General features: G+C 42.2%; 1 protein-coding gene and 10 non-coding genes across 11 annotated transcripts in view; 10 read left to right on the top strand and 1 right to left on the bottom strand.

Moving 5' to 3' along the window:
• The window catches only part of LOC132988731 (cilia- and flagella-associated protein 54-like), a 96851-nt gene that overhangs the window by 37882 nt on the left and 43840 nt on the right, over positions 1-15129 (bottom strand). The gene's annotated exons all lie outside the window — the stretch shown is intronic.
• Positions 805-876, top strand: trnah-gug (transfer RNA histidin (anticodon GUG)). The gene has a single exon. It is a non-coding gene; the product is annotated as a tRNA-His (tRNA).
• On the top strand, positions 1477-1548 carry trnah-gug (transfer RNA histidin (anticodon GUG)). Its single transcript has one exon. It is a non-coding gene; the product is annotated as a tRNA-His (tRNA).
• On the top strand, positions 2149-2220 carry trnah-gug (transfer RNA histidin (anticodon GUG)). Its single transcript has one exon. It is a non-coding gene; the product is annotated as a tRNA-His (tRNA).
• Positions 3839-3911, top strand: trnar-acg (transfer RNA arginine (anticodon ACG)). The gene has a single exon. It is a non-coding gene; the product is annotated as a tRNA-Arg (tRNA).
• Positions 5232-5304, top strand: trnar-acg (transfer RNA arginine (anticodon ACG)). The gene has a single exon. It is a non-coding gene; the product is annotated as a tRNA-Arg (tRNA).
• trnah-gug (transfer RNA histidin (anticodon GUG)) lies at positions 7044-7115 on the top strand. Its single transcript has one exon. It is a non-coding gene; the product is annotated as a tRNA-His (tRNA).
• Positions 9384-9456, top strand: trnar-acg (transfer RNA arginine (anticodon ACG)). The gene has a single exon. It is a non-coding gene; the product is annotated as a tRNA-Arg (tRNA).
• trnah-gug (transfer RNA histidin (anticodon GUG)) lies at positions 11196-11267 on the top strand. The gene has a single exon. It is a non-coding gene; the product is annotated as a tRNA-His (tRNA).
• Positions 12864-12936, top strand: trnar-acg (transfer RNA arginine (anticodon ACG)). Its single transcript has one exon. It is a non-coding gene; the product is annotated as a tRNA-Arg (tRNA).
• trnah-gug (transfer RNA histidin (anticodon GUG)) lies at positions 14004-14075 on the top strand. Its single transcript has one exon. It is a non-coding gene; the product is annotated as a tRNA-His (tRNA).

Below are 15129 nucleotides of genomic sequence, written 5' to 3' on the forward strand. Positions count from 1 at the left end.
GAAAACAAATGTTCTCTCGGAAGTGCATAGAACTTGACTGACTTTGACTAAGGGCTTCAGATACAAAGGCATTTGACATTCAGTGCTGAAGATATTTTACAACAATAAGCTGTTCTTTCAGGCATTAGTCTGGCTGTGATAGTATAGTGGTTAGTGCTCTGCGTTGTGACCGCAGTAACCCTGGTTTGAATCCGGGGCACGACAAGAGTGGCGAAGAGAACACCTTTTTTGTGATTCCTCTTGGCTTCACCAGCCTCTCCTTTGATCATCATAGTAGATCATCATAGTTTTAGAATGTACACTACCTGTGCTTTGATCATCATAGTTTTAGAATGCACACTACCCAGGACTCACCCAGTTATTTTACTGTCATTTTCAACATACCGTTCTGCAGAGTACAGACACATTGCCTTTGCATACAGCACCGTGAAATTTAATGTAAAAGATTAAAGATTCTAGGTTCGACTCCTGGCTAGCTCGTTGAGAGTTTTAAAAAGTGTAAATCAGTTCTGACTCATACTTCTCCACAACCGAAAAGAGTCAACTGACACAGTTACACTGCATTTCAACATGTCCCTGTGGATTCATCAGTCCCTGTCTGATGTCCCTGTGGATTCATCAGGCATCAGACACAGCTATCCTGAAACCTCCACTTGCAAGTCTTCGTTTTGTGAAAACAAATGTTCTCTCGGAAGTGCATAGAACTTGACTGACTTTGACTAAGGGCTTCAGATACAAAGGCATTTGACATTCAGTGCTGAAGATATTTTACAACAATAAGCTGTTCTTTCAGGCATTAGTGTGGCTGTGATAGTATAGTGGTTAGTACTCTGCGTTGTGGCCGCAGTAACCCCGGTTCGAATCCGGGTCACGGCAAGATTGTCGAAGAGAACACCTTTTTTGTGATTCCTCTTGGCTTCACCAGCCTCTCCTTTGATCATCATAGTAGATCATCATAGTTTTAGAATGCAAACTACCTGTCCTTTGATCATCATAGTTTTAGAATGCACACTACCCAGGACTCACCCAGTTATTTTACTGTCATTTTCAACATACCGTTCTGCAGAGTACAGACACATTGCCTTTGCATACAGCACCGTGAAATTTAATGTAAAAGATTAAAGATTCTAGGTTTGACTCCTGGCTAGCTCGTTGAGAGTTTTAAAAAGTGTAAATCAGTTCTGACTCATACTTCTCCACAACCGAAAAGAGTCAACTAACACAGTTACACTGCATTTCAACATGTCCCTGTGGATTCATCAGTCCCTGTCTGATGTCCCTGTGGATTCATCAGGCATCAGACACAGCTATCCTGAAACCTCCACTTGCAAGTCTTCGTTTTGTGAAAACAAATGTTCTCTCGGAAGTGCATAGAACTTGACTGACTTTGACTAAGGGCTTCAGATACAAAGGCATTTGACATTCAGTGCTGAAGATATTTTACAACAATAAGCTGTTCTTTCAGGCATTAGTGTGGCTGTGATAGTATAGTGGTTAGTACTCTGCGTTGTGGCCGCAGTAACCCCGGTTCGAATCCGGGTCACGGCAAGATTGTCGAAGAGAACACCTTTTTTGTGATTCCTCTTGGCTTCACCAGCCTCTCCTTTGATCATCATAGTAGATCATCATAGTTTTAGAATGCAAACTACCTGTCCTTTGATCATCATAGTTTTAGAATGCACACTACCCAGGACTCACCCAGTTATTTTACTGTCATTTTCAACATACCGTTCTGCAGAGTACAGACACATTGCCTTTGCATACAGCACCGTGAAATTTAATGTAAAAGATTAAAGATTCTAGGTTTGACTCCTGGCTAGCTCGTTGAGAGTTTTAAAAAGTGTAAATCAGTTCTGACTCATACTTCTCCACAACCGAAAAGAGTCAACTAACACAGTTACACTGCATTTCAACATGTCCCTGTGGATTCATCAGTCCCTGTCTGATGTCCCTGTGGATTCATCAGGCATCAGACACAGCTATCCTGAAACCTCCACTTGCAAGTCTTCGTTTTGTGAAAACAAATGTTCTCTCGGAAGTGCATAGAACTTGACTGACTTTGACTAAGGGCTTCAGATACAAAGGCATTTGACATTCAGTGCTGAAGATATTTTACAACAATAAGCTGTTCTTTCAGGCATTAGTGTGGCTGTGATAGTATAGTGGTTAGTACTCTGCGTTGTGGCCGCAGTAACCCCGGTTCGAATCCGGGTCACGGCAAGATTGTCGAAGAGAACACCTTTTTTGTGATTCCTCTTGGCTTCACCAGCCTCTCCTTTGATCATCATAGTAGATCATCATAGTTTTAGAATGCACACTACCTGTCCTTTAATCATCATAGTTTTAGAATGCACACTACCCAGGACTCACCCAGTTATTTTACTGTCATTTTCAACATACCGTTCTGCAGAGTACAGACACATTGCCTTTGCATACAGCACCGTAAAATTTAATGTAAAAGATTAAAGATTCTAGGTTTGACTCCTGGCTAGCTCGTTGAGAGTTTTAAAAAGTGTAAATCAGTTCTGACTCATACTTCTCCACAACCGAAAAGAGTCAACTGACACAGTTACACTGCATTTCAACATGTCCCTGTGGATTCATCAGTCCCTGTCTGATGTCCCTGTGGATTCATCAGGCATCAGACACAGCTATCCTGAAACCTCCACTTGCAAGTCTTCGTTTTGTGAAAACAAATGTTCTCTCGGAAGTGCATAGAACTTGACTAACTTTGACTAAGGGCTTTAGATACAAAGGCATTTGACATTCAGTGCTGAAGATATTTTACAACAATAAGCTGTTCTTTCAGGCATTAGTCTGGCTGTGATAGTATAGTGGTTAGTGCTCTGCGTTGTGGCCGCAGTAACACTGGTTTGAATCCGGGGCACGGCAAGAGTGGCGAAGAGAACACCTTTTTTGTGATTCCTCTTGGCTTCACCAGCCTCTCCTTTGATCATCATAGTAGATCATCATAGTTTTAGAATGCACACTACCTGTCCTTTGATCATCATAGTTTTAGAATGCACACTACCCAGGACTCACCCAGTTATTTTACTGTCATTTTCAACATACCGTTCTGCAGAGTACAGACACATTGCCTTTGCATACAGCACCGTGAAATTTAATGTAAAAGATTAAAGATTCTAGGTTCGACTCCTGGCTAGCTCGTTGAGAGTTTTAAAAAGTGTAAATCAGTTCTGACTCATACTTCCCCACAACCGAAAAGAGTCAACTGACACAGTTACACTGCATACCGAAAAGAGTCAACTAACACAGTTACACTGCATTTCAACATGTCCCTGTGGATTCATCAGTCCCTGTCTGATGTCCCTGTGCATTCATCAGTCATCAGACACAGCTATCCTGAAACCTCCACTTGTAAGTCTTTGTTTTGTGAAAACAAATGTTCTCTCGGAAGTGCATAGAACTTGACTGACTTTGACTAAGGACTTCAGATACAAAGGCATTTGAGATTCACTGCTGAAGACATTCTACAACAAGAAGCTGGTGTCTCGGGCAAGTAAGTGGCCGTGATCGTATAGTGGTTAGTACTCTGCGTTGTGGCTGCAGCAACCCCAGTTCAAATCCGGGTCACAGCAAGAGTGGTGAAGAGAACACCTTTTTTGTGATTCCTCTTGGCTTCACCAGCCTCTCCTTTGATCATCATAGTTTTAGAATGCATACTACCTGTCCTTTGATCATCATAGTTTTAGAATGCACACTACCCAGGACTCACCCAGTTATTTTACTGTCATTTTCAACATACCGTTCTGCAGAGTACAGACACATTGCCTTTGCATACAGCACCGTGAAATTTAATGTAGAATTCCATCACAGTGGGCTAGTGGTGCAATGGATAACGCGTCTGACTACGGATCAGAAGATTCTAGGTTCGACTCCTGGCTAGCTCTTTGAGAGTTTTAAAAAGTGTAAATCAGTTCTGCCTCATACTTCCCCACAACCGAAAAGAGTCAACTGACACAGTTACACTGCATTTCAACATGTCCCTGTGGATTCATCAGTCCCTGTCTGATGTCCCTGTGGATTCATCAGGCATCAGACATAGCTATCCTGAAACTTCCACTTGCAAGTCTTCGTTTTGTGAAAACAAATGTTCTCTCGGAAGTGCATAGAACTTGACTGACTTTGACTAAGGGCTTCAGATACAAAGGCATTTGACATTCAGTGCTGAAGATATTTTACAACAATAAGCTGTTCTTTCAGGCATTAGTGTGGCTGTGATAGAATAGTGGTTAGTACTCTGCGTTGTGGCCGCAGTAACCCCGGTTCGAATCCGGGTCACGGCAAGAGTGGTGAAGAGAATACCTTTTTTGTGATTCCTCTTGGCTTCACCAGCCTCTCCTTTGATCATCATAGTAGATCATCATAGTTTTAGAATGCACACTACCTGTCCTTTAATCATCATAGTTTTAGAATGCACACTACCCAGGACTCACCCAGTTATTTTACTGTCATTTTCAACATACCGTTCTGCAGAGTACAGACACATTGCCTTTGCATACAGCACCGTAAAATTTAATGTAAAAGATTAAAGATTCTAGGTTTGACTCCTGGCTAGCTCGTTGAGAGTTTTAAAAAGTGTAAATCAGTTCTGACTCATACTTCTCCACAACCGAAAAGAGTCAACTAACACAGTTACACTGCATTTCAACATGTCCCTGTGGATTCATCAGTCCCTGTCTGATGTCCCTGTGGATTCATCAGGCATCAGACACAGCTATCCTGAAACCTCCACTTGCAAGTCTTCGTTTTGTGAAAACAAATGTTCTCTCGGAAGTGCATAGAACTTGACTAACTTTGACTAAGGGCTTTAGATACAAAGGCATTTGACATTCAGTGCTGAAGATATTTTACAACAATAAGCTGTTCTTTCAGGCATTAGTCTGGCTGTGATAGTATAGTGGTTAGTGCTCTGCGTTGTGGCCGCAGTAACACTGGTTTGAATCCGGGGCACGGCAAGAGTGGCGAAGAGAACACCTTTTTTGTGATTCCTCTTGGCTTCACCAGCCTCTCCTTTGATCATCATAGTAGATCATCATAGTTTTAGAATGCACACTACCTGTCCTTTGATCATCATAGTTTTAGAATGCACACTACCCAGGACTCACCCAGTTATTTTACTGTCATTTTCAACATACCGTTCTGCAGAGTACAGACACATTGCCTTTGCATACAGCACCGTGAAATTTAATGTAGATTTCCATCACAGTGGGCTAGTGGCGCAATGGATAACGCGTCTGACTACGGATCAGAAGATTCTAGGTTCGACTCCTGGCTAGCTCGTTGAGAGTTTTAAAAAGTGTAAATAAGTTCTGCCTCATACTTCCCCACAACCAAAAAGAGTCAACTGACACAGTTATACTGCATACCGAAAAGAGTCAACTAACACAGTTACACTGCATTTCAACATGTCCCTGTGGATTCATCAGTCCCTGTCTGATGTCCCTGTGCATTCATCAGTCATCAGACACAGCTATCCTGAAACCTCCACTTGTAAGTCTTTGTTTTGTGAAAACAAATGTTCTCTCGGAAGTGCATAGAACTTGACTGACTTTGACTAAGGACTTCAGATACAAAGGCATTTGAGATTCACTGCTGAAGACATTCTACCACAAGAAGCTGGTGTCTCAGGCAAGTAAGTGGCCGTGATCGTATAGTGGTTAGTACTCTGCGTTGTGGCCGCAGCAACCCCAGTTCAAATCCGGGTCACGGCAAGAGTGGTGAAGAGAACACCTTTTTTATGATTCCTCTTGGCTTCACCAGCCTCTCCTTTGATCATCATAGTTTTAGAATGCATACTACCTGTCCTTTGATCATCATAGTTTTAGAATTCACACTACCCAGGACTCACCCAGTTATTTTACTGTCATTTTCAACATACCGTTCTGCAGAGTACAGACACATTGCCTTTGCATACAGCACCGTGAAATTTAATGTAGATTTCCATCACAGTGGGCTAGTGGTGCAATGGATAACGCGTCTGACTACGTATCAGAAGATTCTAGGTTCGACTCCTGGCTAGCTCGTTGAGAGTTTTAAAAAGTGTAAATCAGTTCTGCCTCATACTTCCCCACAACCGAAAAGAGTCAACTGACACAGTTCCACTGCATTTCAACATGTCCCTGTGGATTCATCAGTCCCTGTCTGATGTCCCTGTGGATTCATCAGGCATCAGACACAGCTATCCTGAAACTTCCACTTGCAAGTCTTCGTTTTGTGAAAACAAATGTTCTCTCGGAAGTGCATAGAACTTGACTGACTTTGACTAAGGGCTTCAGATACAAAGGCATTTGACATTCAGTGCTGAAGATATTTTACAACAATAAGCTGTTCTTTCAGGCATTAGTCTGGCTGTGATAGTATAGTGGTTAGTGCTCTGCGTTGTGGCCGCAGTAACCCTGGTTTGAATCCGGGGCACGGCAAGAGTGGTGAAGAGAACACCTTTTTTGTGATTCCTCTTGGCTTCACCAGCCTCTCCTTTGATCATCATAGTAGATCATCATAGTTTTAGAATGCACACTACCTGTCCTTTGATCATCATAGTTTTAGAATGCACACTACCCAGGACTCACCCAGTTATTTTACTGTCATTTTCAACATACCGTTCTGCAGAGTACAGACACATTGCCTTTGCATACAGCACCGTGAAATTTAATGTAAAAGATTAAAGATTCTAGGTTCGACTCCTGGCTAGCTCGTTGAGAGTTTTAAAAAGTGTAAATCAGTTCTGACTCATACTTCTCCACAACCGAAAAGAGTCAACTGACACAGTTACACTGCATTTCAACATGTCCCTGTGGATTCATCAGTCCCTGTCTGATGTCCCTGTGGATTCATCAGGCATCAGACACAGCTATCCTGAAACTTCCACTTGCAAGTCTTCGTTTTGTGAAAACAAATGTTCTCTCGGAAGTGCATAGAACTTGACTGAGTTTGACTAAGGGCTTCAGATACAAAGGCATTTGACATTCAGTGCTGAAGATATTTTACAACAATAAGCTGTTCTTTCAGGCATTAGTGTGGCTGTGATAGTATAGTGGTTAGTACTCTGCGTTGTGGCCGCAGTAACCCCGGTTCGAATCCGGGTCATGGCAAGATTGTCGAAGAGAACACCTTTTTTGTGATTCCTCTTGGCTTCACCAGCCTCTCCTTTGATCATCATAGTAGATCATCATAGTTTTAGAATGCACACTACCTGTCCTTTGATCATCATAGTTTTAGAATGCACACTACCCAGGACTCACCCAGTTATTTTACTGTCATTTTCAACATACCGTTCTGCAGAGTACAGACACATTGCCTTTGCATACAGCACCGTGAAATTTAATGTAAAAGATTAAAGATTCTAGGTTCGACTCCTGGCTAGCTCGTTGAGAGTTTTAAAAAGTGTAAATCAGTTCTGACTCATACTTCTCCACAACCGAAAAGAGTCAACTGACACAGTTAAACTGCATTTCAACATGTCCCTGTGGATTCATCAGTCCCTGTCTGATGTCCCTGTGGATTCATCAGGCATCAGACACAGCTATCCTGAAACCTCCACTTGCAAGTCTTCGTTTTGTGAAAACAAATGTTCTCTCGGAAGTGCATAGAACTTGACTGACTTTGACTAAGGGCTTCAGATACAAAGGCATTTGACATTCAGTGCTGAAGATATTTTACAACAATAAGCTGTTCTTTCAGGCATTAGTGTGGCTGTGATAGAATAGTGGTTAGTACTCTGCGTTGTGGCCGCAGTAACCCCGGTTCGAATCCGGGTCACGGCAAGAGTGGTGAAGAGAATACCTTTTTTGTGATTCCTCTTGGCTTCACCAGCCTCTCCTTTGATCATCATAGTAGATCATCATAGTTTTAGAATGCACACTACCTGTCCTTTAATCATCATAGTTTTAGAATGCACACTACCCAGGACTCACCCAGTTATTTTACTGTCATTTTCAACATACCGTTCTGCAGAGTACAGACACATTGCCTTTGCATACAGCACCGTAAAATTTAATGTAAAAGATTAAAGATTCTAGGTTTGACTCCTGGCTAGCTCGTTGAGAGTTTTAAAAAGTGTAAATCAGTTCTGACTCATACTTCTCCACAACCGAAAAGAGTCAACTAACACAGTTACACTGCATTTCAACATGTCCCTGTGGATTCATCAGTCCCTGTCTGATGTCCCTGTGGATTCATCAGGCATCAGACACAGCTATCCTGAAACCTCCACTTGCAAGTCTTCGTTTTGTGAAAACAAATGTTCTCTCGGAAGTGCATAGAACTTGACTAACTTTGACTAAGGGCTTTAGATACAAAGGCATTTGACATTCAGTGCTGAAGATATTTTACAACAATAAGCTGTTCTTTCAGGCATTAGTCTGGCTGTGATAGTATAGTGGTTAGTGCTCTGCGTTGTGGCCGCAGTAACACTGGTTTGAATCCGGGGCACGGCAAGAGTGGCGAAGAGAACACCTTTTTTGTGATTCCTCTTGGCTTCACCAGCCTCTCCTTTGATCATCATAGTAGATCATCATAGTTTTAGAATGCACACTACCTGTCCTTTGATCATCATAGTTTTAGAATGCACACTACCCAGGACTCACCCAGTTATTTTACTGTCATTTTCAACATACCGTTCTGCAGAGTACAGACACATTGCCTTTGCATACAGCACCGTAAAATTTAATGTAAAAGATTAAAGATTCTAGGTTTGACTCCTGGCTAGCTCGTTGAGAGTTTTAAAAAGTGTAAATCAGTTCTGACTCATACTTCTCCACAACCGAAAAGAGTCAACTAACACAGTTACACTGCATTTCAACATGTCCCTGTGGATTCATCAGTCCCTGTCTGATGTCCCTGTGGATTCATCAGGCATCAGACACAGCTATCCTGAAACCTCCACTTGCAAGTCTTCGTTTTGTGAAAACAAATGTTCTCTCGGAAGTGCATAGAACTTGACTAACTTTGACTAAGGGCTTTAGATACAAAGGCATTTGACATTCAGTGCTGAAGATATTTTACAACAATAAGCTGTTCTTTCAGGCATTAGTCTGGCTGTGATAGTATAGTGGTTAGTGCTCTGCGTTGTGGCCGCAGTAACACTGGTTTGAATCCGGGGCACGGCAAGAGTGGTGAAGAGAATACCTTTTTTGTGATTCCTCTTGGCTTCACCAGCCTCTCCTTTGATCATCATAGTAGATCATCATAGTTTTAGAATGCACACTACCTGTCCTTTGATCATCATAGTTTTAGAATGCACACTACCCAGGACTCACCCAGTTATTTTACTGTCATTTTCAACATACCGTTCTGCAGAGTACAGACACATTGCCTTTGCATACAGCACCGTGAAATTTAATGTAGATTTCCATCACAGTGGGCTAGTGGCGCAATGGATAACGCGTCTGACTACGGATCAGAAGATTCTAGGTTCGACTCCTGGCTAGCTCGTTGAGAGTTTTAAAAAGTGTAAATAAGTTCTGCCTCATACTTCCCCACAACCAAAAAGAGTCAACTGACACAGTTATACTGCATACCGAAAAGAGTCAACTAACACAGTTACACTGCATTTCAACATGTCCCTGTGGATTCATCAGTCCCTGTCTGATGTCCCTGTGCATTCATCAGTCATCAGACACAGCTATCCTGAAACCTCCACTTGTAAGTCTTTGTTTTGTGAAAACAAATGTTCTCTCGGAAGTGCATAGAACTTGACTGACTTTGACTAAGGACTTCAGATACAAAGGCATTTGAGATTCACTGCTGAAGACATTCTACCACAAGAAGCTGGTGTCTCAGGCAAGTAAGTGGCCGTGATCGTATAGTGGTTAGTACTCTGCGTTGTGGCCGCAGCAACCCCAGTTCAAATCCGGGTCACGGCAAGAGTGGTGAAGAGAACACCTTTTTTATGATTCCTCTTGGCTTCACCAGCCTCTCCTTTGATCATCATAGTTTTAGAATGCATACTACCTGTCCTTTGATCATCATAGTTTTAGAATTCACACTACCCAGGACTCACCCAGTTATTTTACTGTCATTTTCAACATACCGTTCTGCAGAGTACAGACACATTGCCTTTGCATACAGCACCGTGAAATTTAATGTAGATTTCCATCACAGTGGGCTAGTGGTGCAATGGATAACGCGTCTGACTACGTATCAGAAGATTCTAGGTTCGACTCCTGGCTAGCTCGTTGAGAGTTTTAAAAAGTGTAAATCAGTTCTGCCTCATACTTCCCCACAACCGAAAAGAGTCAACTGACACAGTTCCACTGCATTTCAACATGTCCCTGTGGATTCATCAGTCCCTGTCTGATGTCCCTGTGGATTCATCAGGCATCAGACACAGCTATCCTGAAACTTCCACTTGCAAGTCTTCGTTTTGTGAAAACAAATGTTCTCTCGGAAGTGCATAGAACTTGACTGACTTTGACTAAGGGCTTCAGATACAAAGGCATTTGACATTCAGTGCTGAAGATATTTTACAACAATAAGCTGTTCTTTCAGGCATTAGTCTGGCTGTGATAGTATAGTGGTTAGTGCTCTGCGTTGTGGCCGCAGTAACCCTGGTTTGAATCCGGGGCACGGCAAGAGTGGTGAAGAGAACACCTTTTTTGTGATTCCTCTTGGCTTCACCAGCCTCTCCTTTGATCATCATAGTAGATCATCATAGTTTTAGAATGCACACTACCTGTCCTTTGATCATCATAGTTTTAGAATGCACACTACCCAGGACTCACCCAGTTATTTTACTGTCATTTTCAACATACCGTTCTGCAGAGTACAGACACATTGCCTTTGCATACAGCACCGTGAAATTTAATGTAAAAGATTAAAGATTCTAGGTTCGACTCCTGGCTAGCTCGTTGAGAGTTTTAAAAAGTGTAAATCAGTTCTGACTCATACTTCTCCACAACCGAAAAGAGTCAACTGACACAGTTACACTGCATTTCAACATGTCCCTGTGGATTCATCAGTCCCTGTCTGATGTCCCTGTGGATTCATCAGGCATCAGACACAGCTATCCTGAAACTTCCACTTGCAAGTCTTCGTTTTGTGAAAACAAATGTTCTCTCGGAAGTGCATAGAACTTGACTGAGTTTGACTAAGGGCTTCAGATACAAAGGCATTTGACATTCAGTGCTGAAGATATTTTACAACAATAAGCTGTTCTTTCAGGCATTAGTGTGGCTGTGATAGTATAGTGGTTAGTACTCTGCGTTGTGGCCGCAGTAACCCCGGTTCGAATCCGGGTCATGGCAAGATTGTCGAAGAGAACACCTTTTTTGTGATTCCTCTTGGCTTCACCAGCCTCTCCTTTGATCATCATAGTAGATCATCATAGTTTTAGAATGCACACTACCTGTCCTTTGATCATCATAGTTTTAGAATGCACACTACCCAGGACTCACCCAGTTATTTTACTGTCATTTTCAACATACCGTTCTGCAGAGTACAGACACATTGCCTTTGCATACAGCACCGTGAAATTTAATGTAAAAGATTAAAGATTCTAGGTTCGACTCCTGGCTAGCTCGTTGAGAGTTTTAAAAAGTGTAAATCAGTTCTGACTCATACTTCTCCACAACCGAAAAGAGTCAACTGACACAGTTAAACTGCATTTCAACATGTCCCTGTGGATTCATCAGTCCCTGTCTGATGTCCCTGTGGATTCATCAGGCATCAGACACAGCTATCCTGAAACCTCCACTTGCAAGTCTTCGTTTTGTGAAAACAAATGTTCTCTCGGAAGTGCATAGAACTTGACTGACTTTGACTAAGGGCTTCAGATACAAAGGCATTTGACATTCAGTGCTGAAGATATTTTACAACAATAAGCTGTTCTTTCAGGCATTAGTGTGGCTGTGATAGAATAGTGGTTAGTACTCTGCGTTGTGGCCGCAGTAACCCCGGTTCGAATCCGGGTCACGGCAAGAGTGGTGAAGAGAATACCTTTTTTGTGATTCCTCTTGGCTTCACCAGCCTCTCCTTTGATCATCATAGTAGATCATCATAGTTTTAGAATGCACACTACCTGTCCTTTAATCATCATAGTTTTAGAATGCACACTACCCAGGACTCACCCAGTTATTTTACTGTCATTTTCAACATACCGTTCTGCAGAGTACAGACACATTGCCTTTGCATACAGCACCGTAAAATTTAATGTAAAAGATTAAAGATTCTAGGTTTGACTCCTGGCTAGCTCGTTGAGAGTTTTAAAAAGTGTAAATCAGTTCTGACTCATACTTCTCCACAACCGAAAAGAGTCAACTAACACAGTTACACTGCATTTCAACATGTCCCTGTGGATTCATCAGTCCCTGTCTGATGTCCCTGTGGATTCATCAGGCATCAGACACAGCTATCCTGAAACCTCCACTTGCAAGTCTTCGTTTTGTGAAAACAAATGTTCTCTCGGAAGTGCATAGAACTTGACTAACTTTGACTAAGGGCTTTAGATACAAAGGCATTTGACATTCAGTGCTGAAGATATTTTACAACAATAAGCTGTTCTTTCAGGCATTAGTCTGGCTGTGATAGTATAGTGGTTAGTGCTCTGCGTTGTGGCCGCAGTAACACTGGTTTGAATCCGGGGCACGGCAAGAGTGGCGAAGAGAACACCTTTTTTGTGATTCCTCTTGGCTTCACCAGCCTCTCCTTTGATCATCATAGTAGATCATCATAGTTTTAGAATGCACACTACCTGTCCTTTGATCATCATAGTTTTAGAATGCACACTACCCAGGACTCACCCAGTTATTTTACTGTCATTTTCAACATACCGTTCTGCAGAGTACAGACACATTGCCTTTGCATACAGCACCGTGAAATTTAATGTAAATTTCCATCACAGTGGGCTAGTGGCGCAATGGATAACGCGTCTGACTACGGATCAGAAGATTCTAGGTTCGACTCCTGGCTAGCTCGTTGAGAGTTTTAAAAAGTGTAAATCAGTTCTGCCTCATACTTCCTCACAACCGAAAAGAGTCAACTGACACAGTTACACTGCATACCGAAAAGAGTCAACTAACACAGTTACACTGCATTTCAACATGTCCCTGTGGATTCATCAGTCCCTGTCTGATGTCCCTGTGCATTCATCAGTCATCAGACACAGCTATCCTGAAACCTCCACTTGTAAGTCTTTGTTTTGTGAAAACAAATGTTCTCTCGGAAGTGCATAGAACTTGACTGACTTTGACTAAGGACTTCAGATACAAAGGCATTTAAGATTCACTGCTGAAGACATTCTACAACAAGAAGCTGGTGTCTCAGGCAAGTAAGTGGCCGTGATCGTATAGTGGTTAGTACTCTGCGTTGTGGCCGCAGCAACCCCAGTTCAAATCCGGGTCACAGCAAGAGTGGTGAAGAGAACACCTTTTTTGTGATTCCTCTTGGCTTCACCAGCCTCTCCTTTGATCATCATAGTTTTAGAATGCATACTACCTGTCCTTTGATCATCATAGTTTTAGAATGCACACTACCCAGGACTCACCCAGTTATTTTACTGTCATTTTCAACATACCGTTCTGCAGAGTACAGACACATTGCCTTTGCATACAGCACCGTGAAATTTAATGTAGATTTCCATCACAGTGGGCTAGTGGTGCAATGGATAACGCGTCTGACTACGGATCAGAAGATTCTAGGTTCCACTGCTGGCTAGCTTGTTGAGAGTTTTAAAAAGTGTAAATCAGTTCTGACTCATACTTCCCCACAACCGAAAAGAGTCAACTGACACAGTTACACTGCATTTCAACATGTCCCTGTGGATTCATCAGTCCCTGTCTGATGTCCCTGTGGATTCATCAGTCATCAGACACAGCTATCCTGAAACTTCCACTTGCAAGTCTTCGTTTTGTGAAAACAAATGTTCTCTCGGAAGTGCATAGAACTTGACTGACTTTGACTAAGGGCTTCAGATACAAAGGCATTTGACATTCAGTGCTGAAGATATTTTACAACAATAAGCTGTTCTTTCAGGCATTAGTGTGGCTGTGATAGTATAGTGGTTAGTACTCTGTGTTGTGGCCACAGTAACCCCGGTTCGAATCCGGGTCACGGCAAGACTACCTGTCCTTTGATCATCATAGTTTTAGAATGCACACTACCCAGGACTCACCCAGTTATTTTACTGTCATTTTCAACATACCGTTCTGCAGAGTACAGACACATTGCCTTTGCATACAGCACCGTGAAATTTAATGTAAAAGATTAAAGATTCTAGGTTCGACTCCTGGCTAGCTCGTTGAGAGTTTTAAAAAGTGTAAATCAGTTCTGACTCATACTTCTCCACAACCGAAAAGAGTCAACTGACACAGTTAAACTGCATTTCAACATGTCCCTGTGGATTCATCAGTCCCTGTCTGATGTCCCTGTGGATTCATCAGGCATCAGACACAGCTATCCTGAAACCTCCACTTGCAAGTCTTCGTTTTGTGAAAACAAATGTTCTCTCGGAAGTGCATAGAACTTGACTGACTTTGACTAACGGCTTCAGATACAAAGGCATTTGACATTCAGTGCTGAAGATATTTTACAACAATAAGCTGTTCTTTCAGGCATTAGTGTGGCTGTGATAGAATAGTGGTTAGTACTCTGCGTTGTGGCAGCAGTAACCCCGGTTCGAATCCGGGTCACGGCAAGAGTGGTGAAGAGAATACCTTTTTTGTGATTCCTCTTGGCTTCACCAGCCTCTCCTTTGATCATCATAGTAGATCATCATAGTTTTAGAATGCACACTACCTGTCCTTTAATCATCATAGTTTTAGAATGCACACTACCCAGGACTCACCCAGTTATTTTACTGTCATTTTCAACATACCGTTCTGCAGAGTACAGACACATTGCCTTTGCATACAGCACCGTGAAATTTAATGTAAAAGATTAAAGATTCTAGGTTCGACTCCTGGCTAGCTCGTTGAGAGTTTTAAAAAGTGTAAATCAGTTCTGACTCATACTTCCCCACAACCGAAAAGAGTCAACTGACACAGTTACACTGCATACCGAAAAGAGTCAACTAACACAGTTACACTGCATTTCAACATGTCCCTGTGGATTCATCAGTCCCTGTCTGATGTCCCTGTGCATTCATCAGTCATCAGACACAGCTATCCTGAA

The sequence above is a fragment of the Labrus mixtus genome, chromosome 14, assembly GCF_963584025.1.
Source record: "Labrus mixtus chromosome 14, fLabMix1.1, whole genome shotgun sequence".
Taxonomy (NCBI): Eukaryota; Metazoa; Chordata; class Actinopteri; order Labriformes; family Labridae; genus Labrus; species Labrus mixtus.